This window comes from Phalangium opilio, unplaced genomic scaffold (genome assembly GCF_054372755.1).
Source record: "Phalangium opilio isolate 3A_F unplaced genomic scaffold, DU_Popi_V2 ptg000204l_1, whole genome shotgun sequence".
Classification (NCBI taxonomy): Eukaryota; Metazoa; Arthropoda; class Arachnida; order Opiliones; family Phalangiidae; genus Phalangium; species Phalangium opilio.
This window is the reverse complement of record NW_028324215.1, coordinates 799,696-816,386: the sequence shown is the minus strand read 5'-3', so window position 1 is coordinate 816,386 and position 16,691 is coordinate 799,696. Positions and strand designations below refer to the sequence as shown.

General features: G+C 37.1%; 1 long non-coding RNA gene across 1 annotated transcript; it reads right to left on the bottom strand.

Annotated features, from left to right (window-relative positions):
- Positions 1-717: 717 nt before the first annotated feature.
- LOC149621461 (uncharacterized) lies at positions 718-3,906 on the bottom strand. The gene is made up of 3 exons (XR_016375053.1): positions 3,199-3,906; positions 2,947-3,108; positions 718-2,886 (listed from the first exon to the last, which is right to left on the bottom strand). It is a non-coding gene; the product is annotated as an uncharacterized LOC149621461 (long non-coding RNA).
- Between the last annotated feature and the right edge of the window lie 12,785 nt (positions 3,907-16,691).

The following is a 16,691-nucleotide window of genomic DNA, read 5'->3' as shown; positions in this document are numbered from 1 at the left end:
CAGTAGTGTTTAGTATGCTTGTGAAACAGTAAGCGAAACCTGTGATCAAAGTTTAAAATTGACATGGGCAAAAAGGGTTTTATTCATATCAACACGATTACCGATTATCTAAATTTGACTAAAATTAACAAAATATTCTCCTCATGATTAAAAATCTTGTTTGAAGCAGCAAGCCATCTAATCCATATTTACCTTCTTTTGAAAAAAAATAGGTTAATACCTCTTTCAGTAGATGATTGATTAATATTTCAGTTTCATTGAGTTTAAAAAAAATTGGTTCCACGTTTACAGACCAATAGAGTTGTCAATGCAGCGCTTTTTTCCACCAAGTCACATGACCTTCTGTGCAAATTTTATGTATCCTCCTAGTCTGAAAACAATTTATAAGTCGAAATCGAAAGGGGAACTAAACGAACAAATAAAGCGAGGTCAATCTCTAAGGGGAACTGAAGTTTCTATTTTTTAATTAAAATAAGATTACGTGAAAGCTATATTTCATAGCTTATTGTTTAGTGTACGTACAATATGGGTTTGCTCTAAATAACAGTTACTGTAAATTTTTATGAATATTTAATTTTATTCAATTATTTCGGAACCGCTCAAACACCGTGTATTGTAGCGAGAATGAAAATAAAATTTCACTGTTCTTAACGTTTTATACTTAGTGTGCCCTTTTGATCAGTTGAACAGAATTTAATCAGCACTGTTTTATTACACACACTTGAACCTTGAGCATCGTAAAATTTGGCCTTTACAAAAGATATTTGCGGGAAGGGATACTTATTAAATTTTTCGCTAGTTTGTCAGCATGAGCCAAGGGTTGACATAAAAAGTATATGTGGGACTAGACTCTAAAAATTAGGAATATAAATACTTGTAGCTCGAATTCACCGATCAATATCTATTGTCCTATCTCTCGGCACGCAGCTTGGGTTTAGCTTCATTAAAGATCTAGCCACCACTTCCCACGGTTCCGTTTATTTAACGAATGCGACTCATAGTTTTATTGTAAGTCACGGTTTCAAAGCAAAATTTCGTCACGAGTCGCTCTTGTTTTAAACGGTATGCGTTTTTGAAGTAATTCGGGAGCTACGCCGAGATTTGCGCTTATGTATGGAGAGTGAATTCTTTTTACGCTCTAGAATAATTGCTATAGCAATCTTTAAAAAAAATCATTATATTTTGCTTTCTACTCTGCGATTAAGATAACAATATCACTGGTATTTCTTGTTTACCCATTATGGTACAAAGTTAGTCACCTTTAACTGACAATGCTCGCGTAACAATACTTCCATTTTGGTTCTTTAACCGTTACATATTGGTATCCCTAGCTAATTGATAGTAACAAATCAATTATATATTTATAGGTTGTTGGAGTTAGTGTTGATTGCGACTCAAACGAACTTGACTTTGTATATTGGCAAACCGGAAGAATGCTCGACACTTTTGAAAGATACCCAGAACTTCTCCTTTGCGACGCCACATATTCTCTGAACCTTTGTAAAATGCCGTTGTACATAATCGTGATTGTGGATGGGAATCCAGTGAGTGAAATTGTGGCTCTGGATAGGGAAACGTCACAATCTGTTAATTGCTTATTCATTCACGGCAAACATTTACAGAGAAAACGTTGAGTGCATGCTCCGTGATGAACGGTTTGCAACTGTATCAGCGTTCGTCAAGTATCTTCAGGACGACTTGTTGTCTATAAAGGAAATGTGGGTGATGTTCTACCGAAGACAACACTTTAATTTCGGAGATACTACAAATAAAAGCCGGGAATCGCTTAATCTGAAAATTAAAAGCGTACGCCGTAGAAACGCACCCCTAGACGAGTTCTACAGCGATCTGAAACTCCTGTATCATTTTATTGAAAACCAGCATGATTTCGAAAAATTCAAAGCTGAAACCAAGACAAAATTTCAAGAAATAGACACGAACGACAAAGACGTCCGCCACGCCAGTAAAGTAATTGCTGAATTGTGTGTACCGCAGATGGTGGATAGAAGAACAAAAAAAAATTATTAAAAGGCGTCACTATTGCCGATTGCTACTCAATTGACAATAGTAGAAACTTCATCGTTAAAAGCAAAGGCCACGCTGATGCTGTCTCTGACGGTAATACTTGTTGGTGTTCAAGTTTCACGATGCTACAAATACCATGTATTCATATATTTTGCGTGAGAAAACAACAAAACAAAGAGCTGTTTAGTCAAGAAATGGTTACTCCTCGCCTTTGCAAAAAGAGATGGGTAGAGGGAATTGCATCGAAAGCAGCTATTCTAGTAAGCTAACAAGTTTTCTTATAAAAGAACAAGCAAAATACAGCACCAAAATCACGTGGATGTCAACAAAGATATTCGGAACTTTTCCCTTACGTAAAGACCTTATGCGATGTGGCTTCAACGTCAAGTAAAGAATTATTTTTGATAAGAAAAAAATATCATTAACTTATTGACCCAACCTTGGTCGGATCAAAAGAATGGGAAAGTATTCGAAAACAGACCAAAGTGATAAGGACATCGAGGAAACAGACCAAAGTTTTCAGTATTTTTTGGTATCACAACATTCAATTTTAGCTATTATTTCATTATTGATCTTCATCATCTGAAGAAGCGCAGCTTCAGTGGTATCTCTACGACCTTCCTCTATTCTTTAGGTTGGAGGTCGGCGTCAGTATCTTTGTCAGAGGCTCTTTCTGGCATGTTTGTCTTGGTAGAACTAGATGTTGATGCATCACATAGGTCCTCGGTGCTAATGATAAACTCCCGAGCATCCGTAGTTATTGTTACGTTTTCTCCACTAGTATTTGTCAAATTGTCTTCGGTTGTGTTGGTCACTTGTTCAGCAACTAAGCACGTTTCACTTGACAGACTCCTTGTGGTCCTATGTAAAAAATCACGATGGTAACTAAGTAGCAATGATGCATGATTAAACTTTTCTTACGCTCTAAGTTGAACATTGTCGCTCAAAAACGATAGGGAATCCATTAATTCCCAACCCTTTTTGTTCGTCCTCCCAGATCCACTAGTTTTAATTTTATTAATCTGCTTTTCTCTCTTGTGTACTTATCTCGAATTGATTTCCAACGATTCTTTGCTTTATTACCTGATTATGGATATAATATGAAAACTACTGTGGATAATTTCCGATTATGGATAATGTAAACAAAGCCAAGGCTTAAATGTATAAACGTACTGGAGCATCCCATCGTTGCGGCTATTTTCATCCAGGAGATTTCTTTCATTTTCGTCATCCTGTAGCTTTGGAGAGAAATATTCCACAATTCGGGCCTTTTCCTAACCTCATTAATTAATAATTGATCGTTAATTTCTCGTGGTAAATGGTGTTTTTCCATGTCAGACGCCATTTTTAGGAAGGACTTCTACGACATCAGTCACGTGACCAAGATAAGGTCGCTGATTGGATGTGCGTCGCGTTCGCTTGCGAGACCGACGCAAAAAGTTGAACATTTTCAACTTCGTTCTCTCTCTCTCGCCAGCTTCGTCGAGTACGCTGAGCGCGGAAAATTTTGAAGTGCAACAGCTGGTTTTCTCGGCTTGATTGGCGAGCGTAGCGAACGTAGCAAACTTAGCGCAATTTTTGGCCTTTTTCCTTATTTCTCACTCTGCTTAAGTCTTTAGAAGAAAAGTTGTCTGCTGCGAGTTCTACTGTTAATATTAACTAGTCTCGCTCAAAAAACTTGGAACATATAAGCCCCCTAGAATTACACATCAAATCTACGCTTCGCGCGCCCGGTTTTTTCAACAAGTGTTCTTTATCTTTCGTCGGTGGCGCCATCTATGTTTGTGGCGCATAACTAGAATTTTCTATATTTTTTTGTTGAGAAAAACACTTTCTTGTGCTAATTTCAAAGTGTGCAAGTACAAAATGGGCAAAAATGTTCAATTGAGGAATGTAAAATTACACGGAAAAATAAAAATATTTTTTCTTTTTTTGCGCTCCATTCAATTGACGAGCATGGTGTCAATGTGGGATGGACAAAAACATGATGATGGTGGTATTAATTAGCAAGTATATACTGACTCGTGTCCGCTTGGGATAGACCAGAGGATGGTGATGATAGACAGACATTGGACCAATATCCATTGTAAAAGGAATACAATTTTCCAAATTTCCGGGAACTGTAAATGCTGTACGGAAATTGAGAACACATTTGCTCCGATACGCAAACTGCGAACGCGGTCCCCTGGGTTGTAACTTGAAACAGATACGTCGAAATTAGAACCTTTCCGTGACATACGTCACTCGGAGAGGTAAAAAAATTTCTTATGGTACGGATAAGGATGCAAATAAATAATTTTGGGGTATTATTTTGACCACCTCTTCTTGAATATTTAAATTGATATGATTAAAATTATATATTTTGCTCAACAAATGTATGGAATAAGATACGTTACACCGTAATAAACCAATACCGTTCTGATTTGAATCGCGCATTAATTAATATTATGGTTTGAATCCGAGCATACCCCGTCTGCCGCCATTACTGTCATGTTGTAGTATATAAGACTCTCAGTTATCAATACATTATAGCAATATCAGATATTCCTGAACTTTGAAAAGTGAATCAACGCATTCACACTGGGGAAAAACCATTCAAATGTGATCAGTTGGAATATCTATTTTAATATTTCCAGTATATCTCTTATAGTAAATATATTTTACTAATTCTTCTTTTATACATTGCTTTAATTAGTTTCTTTTCACAGCTCCACTTCTTGTTTTCATTTATCCCTCGTTTATTTTTGCATATGTATTCTCTACTGGAGTCTCAAGTAGGCCACCACAAGAGGCCCGTGTAATTGTCCATGGTTTCGCGTCGCATGTTGGGATGGCGTAGCGGTTAGCGCTTTCGCCTCGCAGCAAGAGGATCCCGGACTGTGGCACCGGGTGAGAATCTCGGTACAAATCCTTCTGCGTAGAGTTTGCAAGTTCTCTCCCCGCTTGTTAAAAGGAGTTTTCCTCCGCGGTCTAACCCGGTTTCTCCTTTCCACCAAAACTTGCAGAGGTTAACGGTAATAGTTAGTATAGGGCGCTGTAGGTAAGCTGTAGTGTAGGGGCTAGCCACCACCCCTCTATGCATTGTAAAGGGACCCACCTGTAAATAAGCCACAGGCGTAGTGTGGAAATCCCTTCGTAGACAAAGCTTAGATTATTATTATTATATCTGAACTGGCCTCGCAATTAGGCCACTTAAAACGCCTAGTTAAAAGACCAATATATTATCCCATTTATATTTTCCTGTTTATTCACGAAAGGCTAAGCATGCGCCTCTTTTCACGGATAAAAGACAGTAAAATAGCAATATTATGGAAAAGGCGGTAATTTATGGTTAGTGGGCACAATGTAGCAATTCATACTATTTTCTCCAGAATAGGTTTTGGCTTTCCACGTAGGGGGAATACTACTATTTTACTTCTATCCTACTAAAACATTTCCCACTATAAATAGGAATGAGTCTTAATATTATTCACAATAAATAATTTGTAGAAACACGATATTTGAAAACATTTTCATTACCGCCTCTATGCGCCTAAATTCATAAGAAAATGAACCAAATTCAGCTTCAGCACTGCAGACGACTGATAATTATTTGGTCTCAAGCATTATAGATGGCGCCACCAACGAATGATAAAGTCATCGTTTAAAAAAAGTGGGCTTGGAAAGTGAAAAATTCGAGCGTGGCTGTGTAATTCTAGGGGGCTTATACGTTCCAAATTCTTTGGTCTCGCTCATTACTGGAGGTTTGGCGTCAAGGTAAGAAATTTTTATCTCATGCTCGCTAATATAGCCCCTATTGTTTCACTTTTTTAATATCTTACATATCACGCACGAGTATCCTTTCTGTTGGAGCAGATTGTTAGATCCTTAATATTTTTCTGAATAAGAACTTTCTTTAAGCTTTATCTCTATCAATTCTCCGATTTTTGGTTAATTATTCCCAAAAGGTTACCGGTGGTTCTGTAGGTTTTGGCTACTTGTAAAGCCTTGCATCTGACAGTCATTTATCATCCTCCTATCTCTTTGTATTACAAAAATGTCCAAGTGAAGGGTTTTGGGTATATAAGGGTTAAGAAACTATTTTTGTATTTAGGCGGCTTAGGCCATTTGAACTTTGATTTTTATATTTTGTTATATTCTAAACATTTATTGTGTTCAGACGGTTCGCAACTTAAGGTCGCCACTTGATGGCATTGGTACCAGACTATTTGCGTCATAAGGTCGCCACTTAATGGTTCCAGAATATTTGCGTCCTAGGGTCGCCACTTAATGGCATCGGGAATACTATTCCCTTATTGGGGGTGGCGTAGCGGCTAGCGCTTTCGCCTCGCAGCAAGAGGATCCCGGGTTCGATCCCGGACTGTGGCACCGGGTGAAAATCTGGGAACAAATCCTTCTGCGTAGAGTTTGCAAGTTCTCTCCCCGCTTGTTAAAAGGAGTTTTCCTCCGCGGTCTAACCCGGTTTCTCCTTTCCATCAAAACTTGCAGAGGTTAACGGTAATAGTTAGTATAGGGCGCTGTAGGTTAGCTGTGGCATAGGGGCTAGCCACCACCCCTCTATGCATTGTAAAGGGACCCACCTGTAAATAAGCCACAGGCTTAGTGTGGAAATCCCTTCATAGTCAAAGCTTAGATTATTATTATTATTATAATTATTATTATATTATTATATATCTACAAGAGCGGGCCGGCATGTGAGGCAAAGAATTACAGACCTGTTTCACTACTTAACGTCTTTGCAAAACTTTTTGATATGGTTATGCACTCTTGTTTGCAGAGTTGGTTCAGCGTTTTTCCCAATGATTGCCAACATGGTTTTCTACCGGGGAAAAGCGTTGACACTAATCTGACGTGTTTTTTGGACTTCGCGGGACCTGTGGTCGAGGGGCAGGGCCAGGTCGATGTCATTTATCTCGATTTGGCTAAGGCGTTTGACCGCATCTCCCACGGAGTCCTTCTACAAAAACTTCATTTTCTGGGCATTGGCGGTGAATCTCTTGGTTGGTTACGCAGCTATTTATCAGACCGTGTTAATGTGTTAAAATGTAACGGTCAACTTACAGATGTGTCTTATAGGGTGAATTGCGGGGTACCGCAAGGATCCTCGCTAGGACCATTGCTTTTTAATATATATCTGTATGACTTGCAATTCTCGGTTAAGCATTGTACCCTATTCCAATTTGCGGATGACAACAAAGTTTGTCATATTATAAATACACCTGACGATTCTGCGAAGCTGCAGGAAGATTTGCATGCCGTTGCCCATTGGTGCACTCGCAACAACCTAGCGATAAACCCTTCCAAGTCCATACACGTGACTTTCACAAGAAGGTTTTGCCGCGAGGTGCATTCCACATATAGTGTAGCTGGCGCGGTAATTCCGCAAAAATTGCAAGTAAATGACTTGGGAGTTATTTTTGATAGGGGACTATTTTTTCGCGAGCAAATAGCCAGTTGTGTAAATCGATGTAGGCGGACGCTAGCTGTCTGTTATAAACTATCTCGCTCACTTAAGTCATTACGTCATTTTAGAATTTTGTACCTTAGTCTAGTGCACTCTCGTGCCCTGTATGGTTCTCTGGTATGGGGAGGGTGTAGTCTGTACCTTCTATATCGAATAGAAGGAATACAAAGAAAGTTTATCGAGTACGTTCATAGTTTTTTTCTAAGTCATTTACCATATATTTACGAATCTCTTTTAAATGAACTAAACCTTAAGTCTTTGGAATACACCATGAAAATTAACGATGTTAAATTTTTATTCAAGTTAGTTCGTAATTTTATACCATTGAGTGCATTGTTAGTCAAACTAAATTTTCTAGTCCCTAAAAGTCTGCGACGGACCCAGACGTTTTATGTCAAGAACCGCAAACTCGATCCCATGCAACGTATGCAACGACATTATAATTCTTTTGGCAGCACTTTCGACTTGTTTTGCATGCATTATAAAGATATTCGATAAATAAATATAACATATGTTGATATCTATTATACAATTTTGAAATAACAAACTATTTTGTAACAAAGTAAACTATCTTAACAAGGTATGTAGTTATGTTTCGGCACTATTGCCATTTTTTTCTTTTCATTGTACTGCACTGTATGTAACTTGTATAAGCCCTATGTGTATATTCTCGTGAACCCTCGCGGTTTTTTGTATACACAATAAACAATCTTTTCATTTCATTTCATTATTATTATTGCTCTCTCGGGTCGCCTTTGAGCCGATGAAATAGCTCTCTCGCGCGTGACCTTCGTCCTTACTTGAGTTCGGCGAACTTATACAAATCAGACAGGGACCCGCTACCTTATTGGTTTAGGAGAATAGTCCTGCGAAAAGGACAGTCAAGGGTCATGGTCCAAAAAGAAAAAGAACACACACTTAAGAAGAAGAACTAGACCACGAAGGAAGCATGGTGTTCACCCCTTCAAAGAGGGACAACCAGGCTCGAGATTTAGCCAATTTGGTAGAAACTCAAGCTCCGAGACTCCAATTTAAATCGGCGAAGAAGGCATCCAGTACCTTTTTGTAGTAAAATTTTTCCCCAGCAAGGTTAGCATCCTTAAAGGATTAGTTTTGCTAACGCTAAGGGGCGTAAGTTTTCTACTGTGTTGAATTTGAATGTAGGACATAATCCCCCCTGGACATAATCCCCCGGCCAAAATCCCCCATCAGGGAAGAAATGGACATAATCCAATCACGTATGCGATAAAATCCCCCGGACAATTTCCCCCGAATGAATGTCTAGGACAAATTCCCCCCGGCCCCAGGTCCAATCCCCCCCAGCCCCAGGTCAAATTCCCCCAAACGGCAATTGATAGGGAGGAAAATCTCTATTATATTAAGTATACAAAATATAGGAAAATATTTTGCAAAAAGGAGTATCGTTATATCGGAAGTAAATTTAAAAGGTAATTTTTTGGAAAAAGCATATTATTTTGGAAAGTGAATGAAGATAAACAACAATATTTTGAAAACGGCATATTATTTTGGGAAGTCAATGAATATAACCAATACTATTTTGGAAATGGCATATTATTTTGGAAAAGGCATATTATTTTGGCCGTTGCTATTTTGGCCTGTTTTTCGGGCCGAAATAGTCTGACACTATTTTGGCCTGTTTTTCAGGCGTAAATAGCTGGCCCGATGAGGCGCTGCTATTTAGGCCCGAAAAACAGGCCAAAATAGTTCCCAATCGCGAGCCAGCTATTTTGGCCTGTTTTTCGGTTTCTGACTTTTCAGGCGAAATTATCGTCAATTTATTCCTAAGCTATTTTGACCAGTTTTTCAGGCGTCGGAATTTTCGGGCTGAAATAGCATTGTCCGCGCGGCCCGCACTATTTTGGCCTGTTTTTCAGGCTTACGAAATTCAAGGCCAAATTTGGCAGCCTATAATTGTAGACTATTTTCGCCTGTTTTTCGGACCTTGATTTTGTATAGGCTAATATAGTCATGGCCGCGCGGGTTGGACTATTTTAGCCTGTTTTCTTATCTTAGGACCCAATGCTTTAGATTTTGATTAATAATTGGAAAAATGGCGACGTTTTCAATCAAATGACTTCCGCCTTCCAATGTACTATGAGTTTAAGAAAATACTCGCCAAATCGAGTGCAATTTCATTGGGAATTTTGCAGTGTCAACGAAATTGCACAGAATTTCAAAGAAAATGTAAGTTAGCAATTTTAACTTGCCCTAATCTTCCTTAGTGGACCATTTGTCTAAGGTTCTATGAGCCTAAGAAATAGTCGCTTAATTTGGAACTACTGAACACCTTCCCCTTTTCGCCCTTGGAACCTACCTTTTCCTCTGGAATAAAAAAAGACGACCCAGGGTCTCAGTTCGTAATAGTAGCCTCATTGTACCGTACTTAACAGGCGTACTGACAAGTTGAGTGAATGGCCCCCCTATACCTTACCCTAATGAGTGAATAGCCCCTCTATACCTTACTTTAATGAGTGAATAGCCCCTCTATGCCTTACCCTAATGAGTGAATATCCCCTCTATGCCTTACCCTAATGAGTGAATATCCCCTCTATACTTTACCCTAATGAGTGAATATCCCATCTATACCTTACCCTAATGAGTGAATATCCCCTCTATACCTTACCCTGAGTGAATAGCCCCTCTATACCTTACCCTAATGAGTGAATATCCCCTCTATACCTTACCTTGAGTGAATAGCCCCTCTATACCTTGCCCTTATGAGTAAATATCCCCTCTATACCTTACCCTAATGAGTGAATATACCTTCGATGCGCTACCTAATTAGTGAATAGCGCTATCTGTTACAATGCTTAAATAATTTACCGTACGTAAAATCAGAGTGAATAGTCCCTCGATGCTCTACTCTAAACAGTGATAAAATTATTACAAGTATAAATTTATTTATGCTATAATTGCAATATTCCGGGGAATAGAAGAACAGAGAGTTTGAGTAATTATCCCCTCGACTTTCCCCACAAAATCTAGATTTAGCAGGGCAAAAAAAAAGGAATTTGTGGGCCGGATTTTTAAGAACACTAATAAATCCCGACCACTAGCCTTCGCCAAGCCAAAACTGAGGTTCAGAAAAAATTTTAGTTTTATGATTATCCCCTAACTAGACATCCTTTTATTGAATCGGAAAAATAAAAAGAGCCAATTCCCTAAACAGAAACATTATGATAGTACTATTTGATTTTGACGGGGCATCAACATAGAGAGGAAGCTTAACGGTTTCCACTGCTTTAAAACAACTGCTCAACTGTAGGTTTGTCAACTTGTTTAAAATATATACGGCCACATAGCAAATTATTGCAAGGCCTATTACACGAGTCGCTTAAAATAAAATGATAAACGTATGGAAACATTTTTTTACTCAAAGAAAAATTAAAAAAAAATATTTATTTGTAGAGCGTTAAAACCACCTGTTTTCACGCTTAATTTCAAAAAATATCTTCAAAAAATATTCAAACTAATGTTTGCGCTTAAAATTTCCGTGATTAAGGTAATTCAATTGTGTCTGGAGCACATTGGAATTCGCATAACCATTCGTATCCTTTTTTTGGATGCTTTTTCGAGTCATTGACACAGGTTTGATGGAACCATTCTGAACACCTGTCACATTGTATCATCTTGCTGCCATCGTATTCTTTTCTGCAGATACAATAAACTAGGCTGCGTGTACTTTCATGGTACACCTTTAAAGTTCTAGGATTCTTTTCTTTGTTTGGAAATGAGGATAAATGATTCTTTTCAAGACAATCATGGAGATGCTTCCTCATAGTGTTTTAGCTCGTGTTGTATATGATACATCCAGGCTCAGCGTGTAAGCAAGCATTTAGAGCATTGGCCACAGCATGAGCACCGCACTCCACTTCTTCTTGCTCGGTAACATTTAAGAATCTGAGATGGAATTTCTCGACATTAGTATTTTTGAATTGAGCGCTTAACAGTGATATCAATTGTGGCAATCTGGAATATCGTTGTTCTAGCGAGATAAGTATAAAAGGGAATCGTAAATGGAGATGTTGGCATATTCTTCTTTGTAAAACCCAGCGCAACAAATCAAATGCTTCTCGATATTATAAATCTGGACGAAATAGCCTTCGTTGGGCACTGTGTTCTGGATGAACGTAATTCGATGTTTTCCATAGTCAATATTTGTTCTGAATAAGGAATTTAATCCAGCACTGATGTTTTTAAATTAAGTTTTTAAGATCAGCTGAGCAGCGTCCATCACCTCACAATGCATGTATGTTCTTGATAATATTCCCATTTTGTGTTCTTTGGTTAAGGTAATGGGTTTACTCAGCCAAACATCCATTTCTTATACGTCTTGGGGGGATCCGGATAGTCTTCATTTTGAATTTTTACAGGCGTTAGTGAATGCCTGTTATTTTTCCCTTTTAGGAATGTTTTCGACGTTTCCTTGAATTTTTCTTCTAAGACGGTTTCTCATAAGACCAATAACGGTTTGGAATACGCCTTTCCGCCTTCCCACAACACTCAATTTCGGTGGTTCTTTTACTTCTGGTAAAGTCAAACATCCTTTTAAATCTGCTTTGCTTTCAACATTATGCTTTCCATCATTAATAAACCCCTCTAAACCCTTGAGCTGATACTCTTCTTCGTCAGTTTTCTCAATCACCGGATTTCCTACGTCACCACTATCGTTGTCTTCATTTGCATGACGTACGTCACTTTCCATGTCATCATCCTTTCCTTCATTTGCCACACTACTGTCACTTTCCTCGGCCCCACGTTCCTTTCCTTTATTTTCCTGATACTTGTCATCTCCCTCGTCATCAGCTTCTCTATACTTTTCTTGAGAAGTCTTGCACTTCTGGGGTTTTGCTGGATGACGAGTTTGAAATAGTACTCTTTTATTGTGAACGCTTTTTGAATTCAACAATTCCACCCAGAATGATTTTGAGAGCCTTTTGGGCAAAATTTTGTCCATGAAAAGTGTCTTTTCCAAGTGTTTGAATTTCTTTTGTAACAAAAGTAGAACAGGAACATTTAATGTCACTTGCGATTACTTCCGGATGGTTGTCTACTTTTATGATGAAGGAATCGTAATTATCGACTGTTGTACAGCTAATTTTGTAAGTCAAAGACTTTAGAAGGTTTTGGACAATTATTCCCGCAAACAATGGAACCACTTTGTCGTAAATGTCTTGGGCCAGATCTCATACTTCTTCATTTTCGAAAATGTTTCGAGAAAATGTGTTTTTAGTTTTTGCTTCAAATTTTTTGTTGTCATTAAGTGTCTCGACGTAGGAACGAAAAATCTTTAAATCATTGTAGAAATCGTCTAGCGCAGCGTTTCTTTTGCAAATTCCTTTGATTTTCTGATTATAAGACACCAATCTGTTGTTCGTGGCTTTTCCTAAGTTAAAATATTGTCTACTGTACACACAGAATAAAAATGCTGTAAAATAAACAATATCTTAATTTAATTGCGCATCCTCCCTGTTTTTAATACCGTCAACAATACTGTTTTTCTAAACAGTGGAACTAACAGTTTTAAGAATTAATTGTTCGTGTATTCAGGGGCGTTCGTAGCTTTTAAAGTAACCGCTTCAGAGATTGTTTCAAAGACAGTCTTAACCGTTGATTACATTGAAGGGGTCAATGAAAAAACCAGCAATATATGCTGTTTTACTACCAATAAATCACAGTTACATAAAATGTCTGCTGCTGTAAAACTAACAGGAAAATATGTGGTTTTAAACTCACTAAGCACACTCTTAGAAAAAAAGGTTCTTTGATGGTTTTTCCTAGAACCCAACATTTCTAGTTAGAACCTTAAGGGTTCTGGAGTGTGAATTAAGGTTCTTTATGTAACGTTAAAGTTGTTTCTAGAATCTTGGGTTCTAAATTTAACGTTTAAAGTTTATCTTAGAACGTTAGGGTTCCATATTGAATGGAAAGAGTTTATCTTAGAACGTTAGGGTTCCATATTGAATGGAAAGAGTTTATCTTAGAACGTTAGGGTTCCATATTGAATGGAAAGAGTTTATCTTAGAGCGTTAGGGTTCCATATTGAATGGAAAGAGTTTATCTTAGAACGTTAGGGTTCCATATTGAATGGAAAGAGTTTATCTTGGAACGTTAGGGTTCCATATTGAATGGAAAGAGTTTATCTTGGAACGTTAGGGTTCCATATTGAATGGAAAGAGTTTATCTTAGAACGTTAGGGTTCCATATTGAATGGAAAGAGTTTAGAAAAGTTCGTTATGGTTCAATTTTGAATGGAAAGAGTTTATCTTAAAACGTTAGGGTTCTATTTCGAATACAAAGAGTTTATCTTAGAACGTTAGGGTTCCATATTGAATGGAAGAAATTTATCTTAGAACGTAAAGGCTCCATATTGAATGGAAGAAATTTATCTTAGAACGTAAGGGTTCCATATTGAATGGAAGAAATTTATCTTAGAACGTAAGGGTTCCATATTTAATGGAAGAAATTTATCTTAGGACGTAAGGGTTCCATATTGAATGGAAAGAGTTCATCTTAGAACGTTAGGGTTGCATTTTGAATGGAAAGAGTTTACCTTAGAGCGTTTGGGTTCAATTTTGAATGGATAGAGTTTAGAAAAGATCGTTAGGGTTCCATTTCGAATGGAAAGAGTTTATCTTAGAACGTTAGGGTTCCCCTTTGAATGGAAAGAGTTTATCTTATAACGTTATAATCTTATAATTTGATGAATCTGGTCCTATCAAATCCTATAATTTGGCGAAGGGAATCCTATTTTTTTTTTCAATTAAAAAATCTCTAAAAGAGTTGGTGCCCTGCTTTTATTTCCAAAAAAAAAGCCTTCAACGCGTCACAAGGTTCTCGCATTATTATTTGTTTGTATGTAGAGCATGATACTAAATTTAAAAAATTACTTTTATTTCAGTAGAATGTGTTTAGTCAGATTTAGTGCTATATATAGGTTTTTACGCGAACATTAATATACTTTTCGAAAACCAAGCATTCATAACTAAACCATTACTGTCGAGTAACTGTATCAAGAAGCTAGTCTTGATGTAGAGGGGAATAAGGAATTTTGAAATTTTGGTATTTTGGTACATTTTTAAGGTACATGTACACGTGTTGACTTTCTCTCCCTCTAGAAGTATTGTGTCCCCTGTCCTTTGTTAACTAGCCGATCGATAGGTAGTGGAATTTACAGATATTCTGTATACGGGCTAGAGGAGGGAAGGGATTGCACCAGTAAAGGTAAACGCTTTTGGGGGTAACTAGAAAAAGGGGTAATCTTGAAAACATCGTGGATATCTTGGAGAGAAAACGTGTACGGTTTCCCGGAAAATATTTTTGGGAATAAAGTTTATCATTTTTGTTTGTTTACGACGGAGTTGTTTTTTGCGTACGGCTCTAAGACAATTAATCTGCTACAAGTCCTATTGAAACAGAACTAAATTTTTTACGATTACCATTATCTCTAAATTTCCCCAAGGAATTATAAATGGAAGGTGTAACTTCGTAATTTGCTCATAAAACCAAACGTTCCTTTCTATTGCCCTCTCAATTTAGTGTTGAACCCCACGATTTATTTTTTCTATCTTCGATGGTTGAAAATTCGATGTTAGGAAGAGATAACTAGGGCTCCGAATACTGTAGTTTCCAACCATGTCCTTGAACCGATCTCCGAAGGTTTCGTCAGGTCATATTTGGCTGGTTTGGGGTTTGTTTGATTCTTATATGGGGTGATAGTAACTTGGTTAGAACTGGACGGAGTGCTAGAGTAAAAGACGTTTCTCACTATGTAATTTTGCATATAGGACCCTTTCACACTTTTCTTGTCGAACATAGTTTTGAAATAGCGTGGAAGTGTCTTAGTATAAAATCAAGATTCAATTTTTAAATATCTTCTCTCCTTTGAGTTTGAGCTTCTCAAATTGAAATTCTCTACGCATCCAAACTATGTAATGAAATGGAGATAGTCTAGATTTTAGGTTTGGAAATGTAAACATCCTGAAATAGGTTATATCATGACTTTATAATATACAAGCTACCTCTTACTCAGGCCGGTAAGAATAATGTGTCCATCTTTTGCTTTCGCGTCATTAGCTTAGGGACCCTATGAGCCTTTGTTATGGTTCGTGTAGAAAAGTTCTCACTCTTACCTCACCGTACTTCCGGAGTAATTCGTCGGGTAACTTTATACCAGCCTGAGTATATAAAGAGCTAGTATATTAATAACTCGTGGACATAGGTATATATAGTTTTATGATGTGGTTTTTTATCTGTGCGTAGAAGATGAAGGAAATATAAATTCTTACAAATTTACTTCGACAGTCTGATGACCAATAAACATTTAAAAGTATAATATTTCAATATATTATCCATGTAAATAATTACCTACATTTATGGAATAGATTCTTAAATTTATATGTCATTATTTACATTTTCATATCCGTCATTATTAACTATTTTACAACTATCGTTATTTACTATTTAATATGAATCATTAATTACTATTCAATATCTATCATTGCTTACTATTTTATATATATCATTATTTACTATTTTATACCATAACATTATTTACCATACATTTACCACCTTATAAATACCACTTCGGAATTATTGGGCCTAAAAGCCTGTGTAGCACACCATCTGAGCGCTTACAGTAGATACCTCAAAGATGAGGGAAGCGATAGGTATGTCTTTTCCCACTCTTCAAGAAAAGCATTAATTTGAAATGGGGAATGTATTAATGTTACTTTACATTATCAAATTAACTTAATTCACTTTTATGTTAAATCCAACCACAGACCTTGAACGTCTATCATGTCACTCATGTGTATTGTATTTCATAAATTATTTACTTCATCTTTAACAAATTTCACTTTCAGGCGTTAAGTGCACCATTTCATGGTGATCCACGAGCAACATTGGTTACAAAAAATTAAACCTCTGAAAATATAAAGAATGCGAAGCAACCGATTTTATTTTTGCTTTAAAGTCAATAATAGAATAACTGTTTAATGATTTTTATCATATTTTCGGTGATTTTTTGGGTGCCTTCGATAGATTTCGATACAATTTCCACTGAATCCAATATGCTTCGCTTCGCGTGAAAGTTATTCGCGTAATTGTGATTTCAAATTTTGCCATTTAACTTGTACTCCGTATTTTAAGAGTGGCTAGCCCCTCTGATTTTAGGAAACAT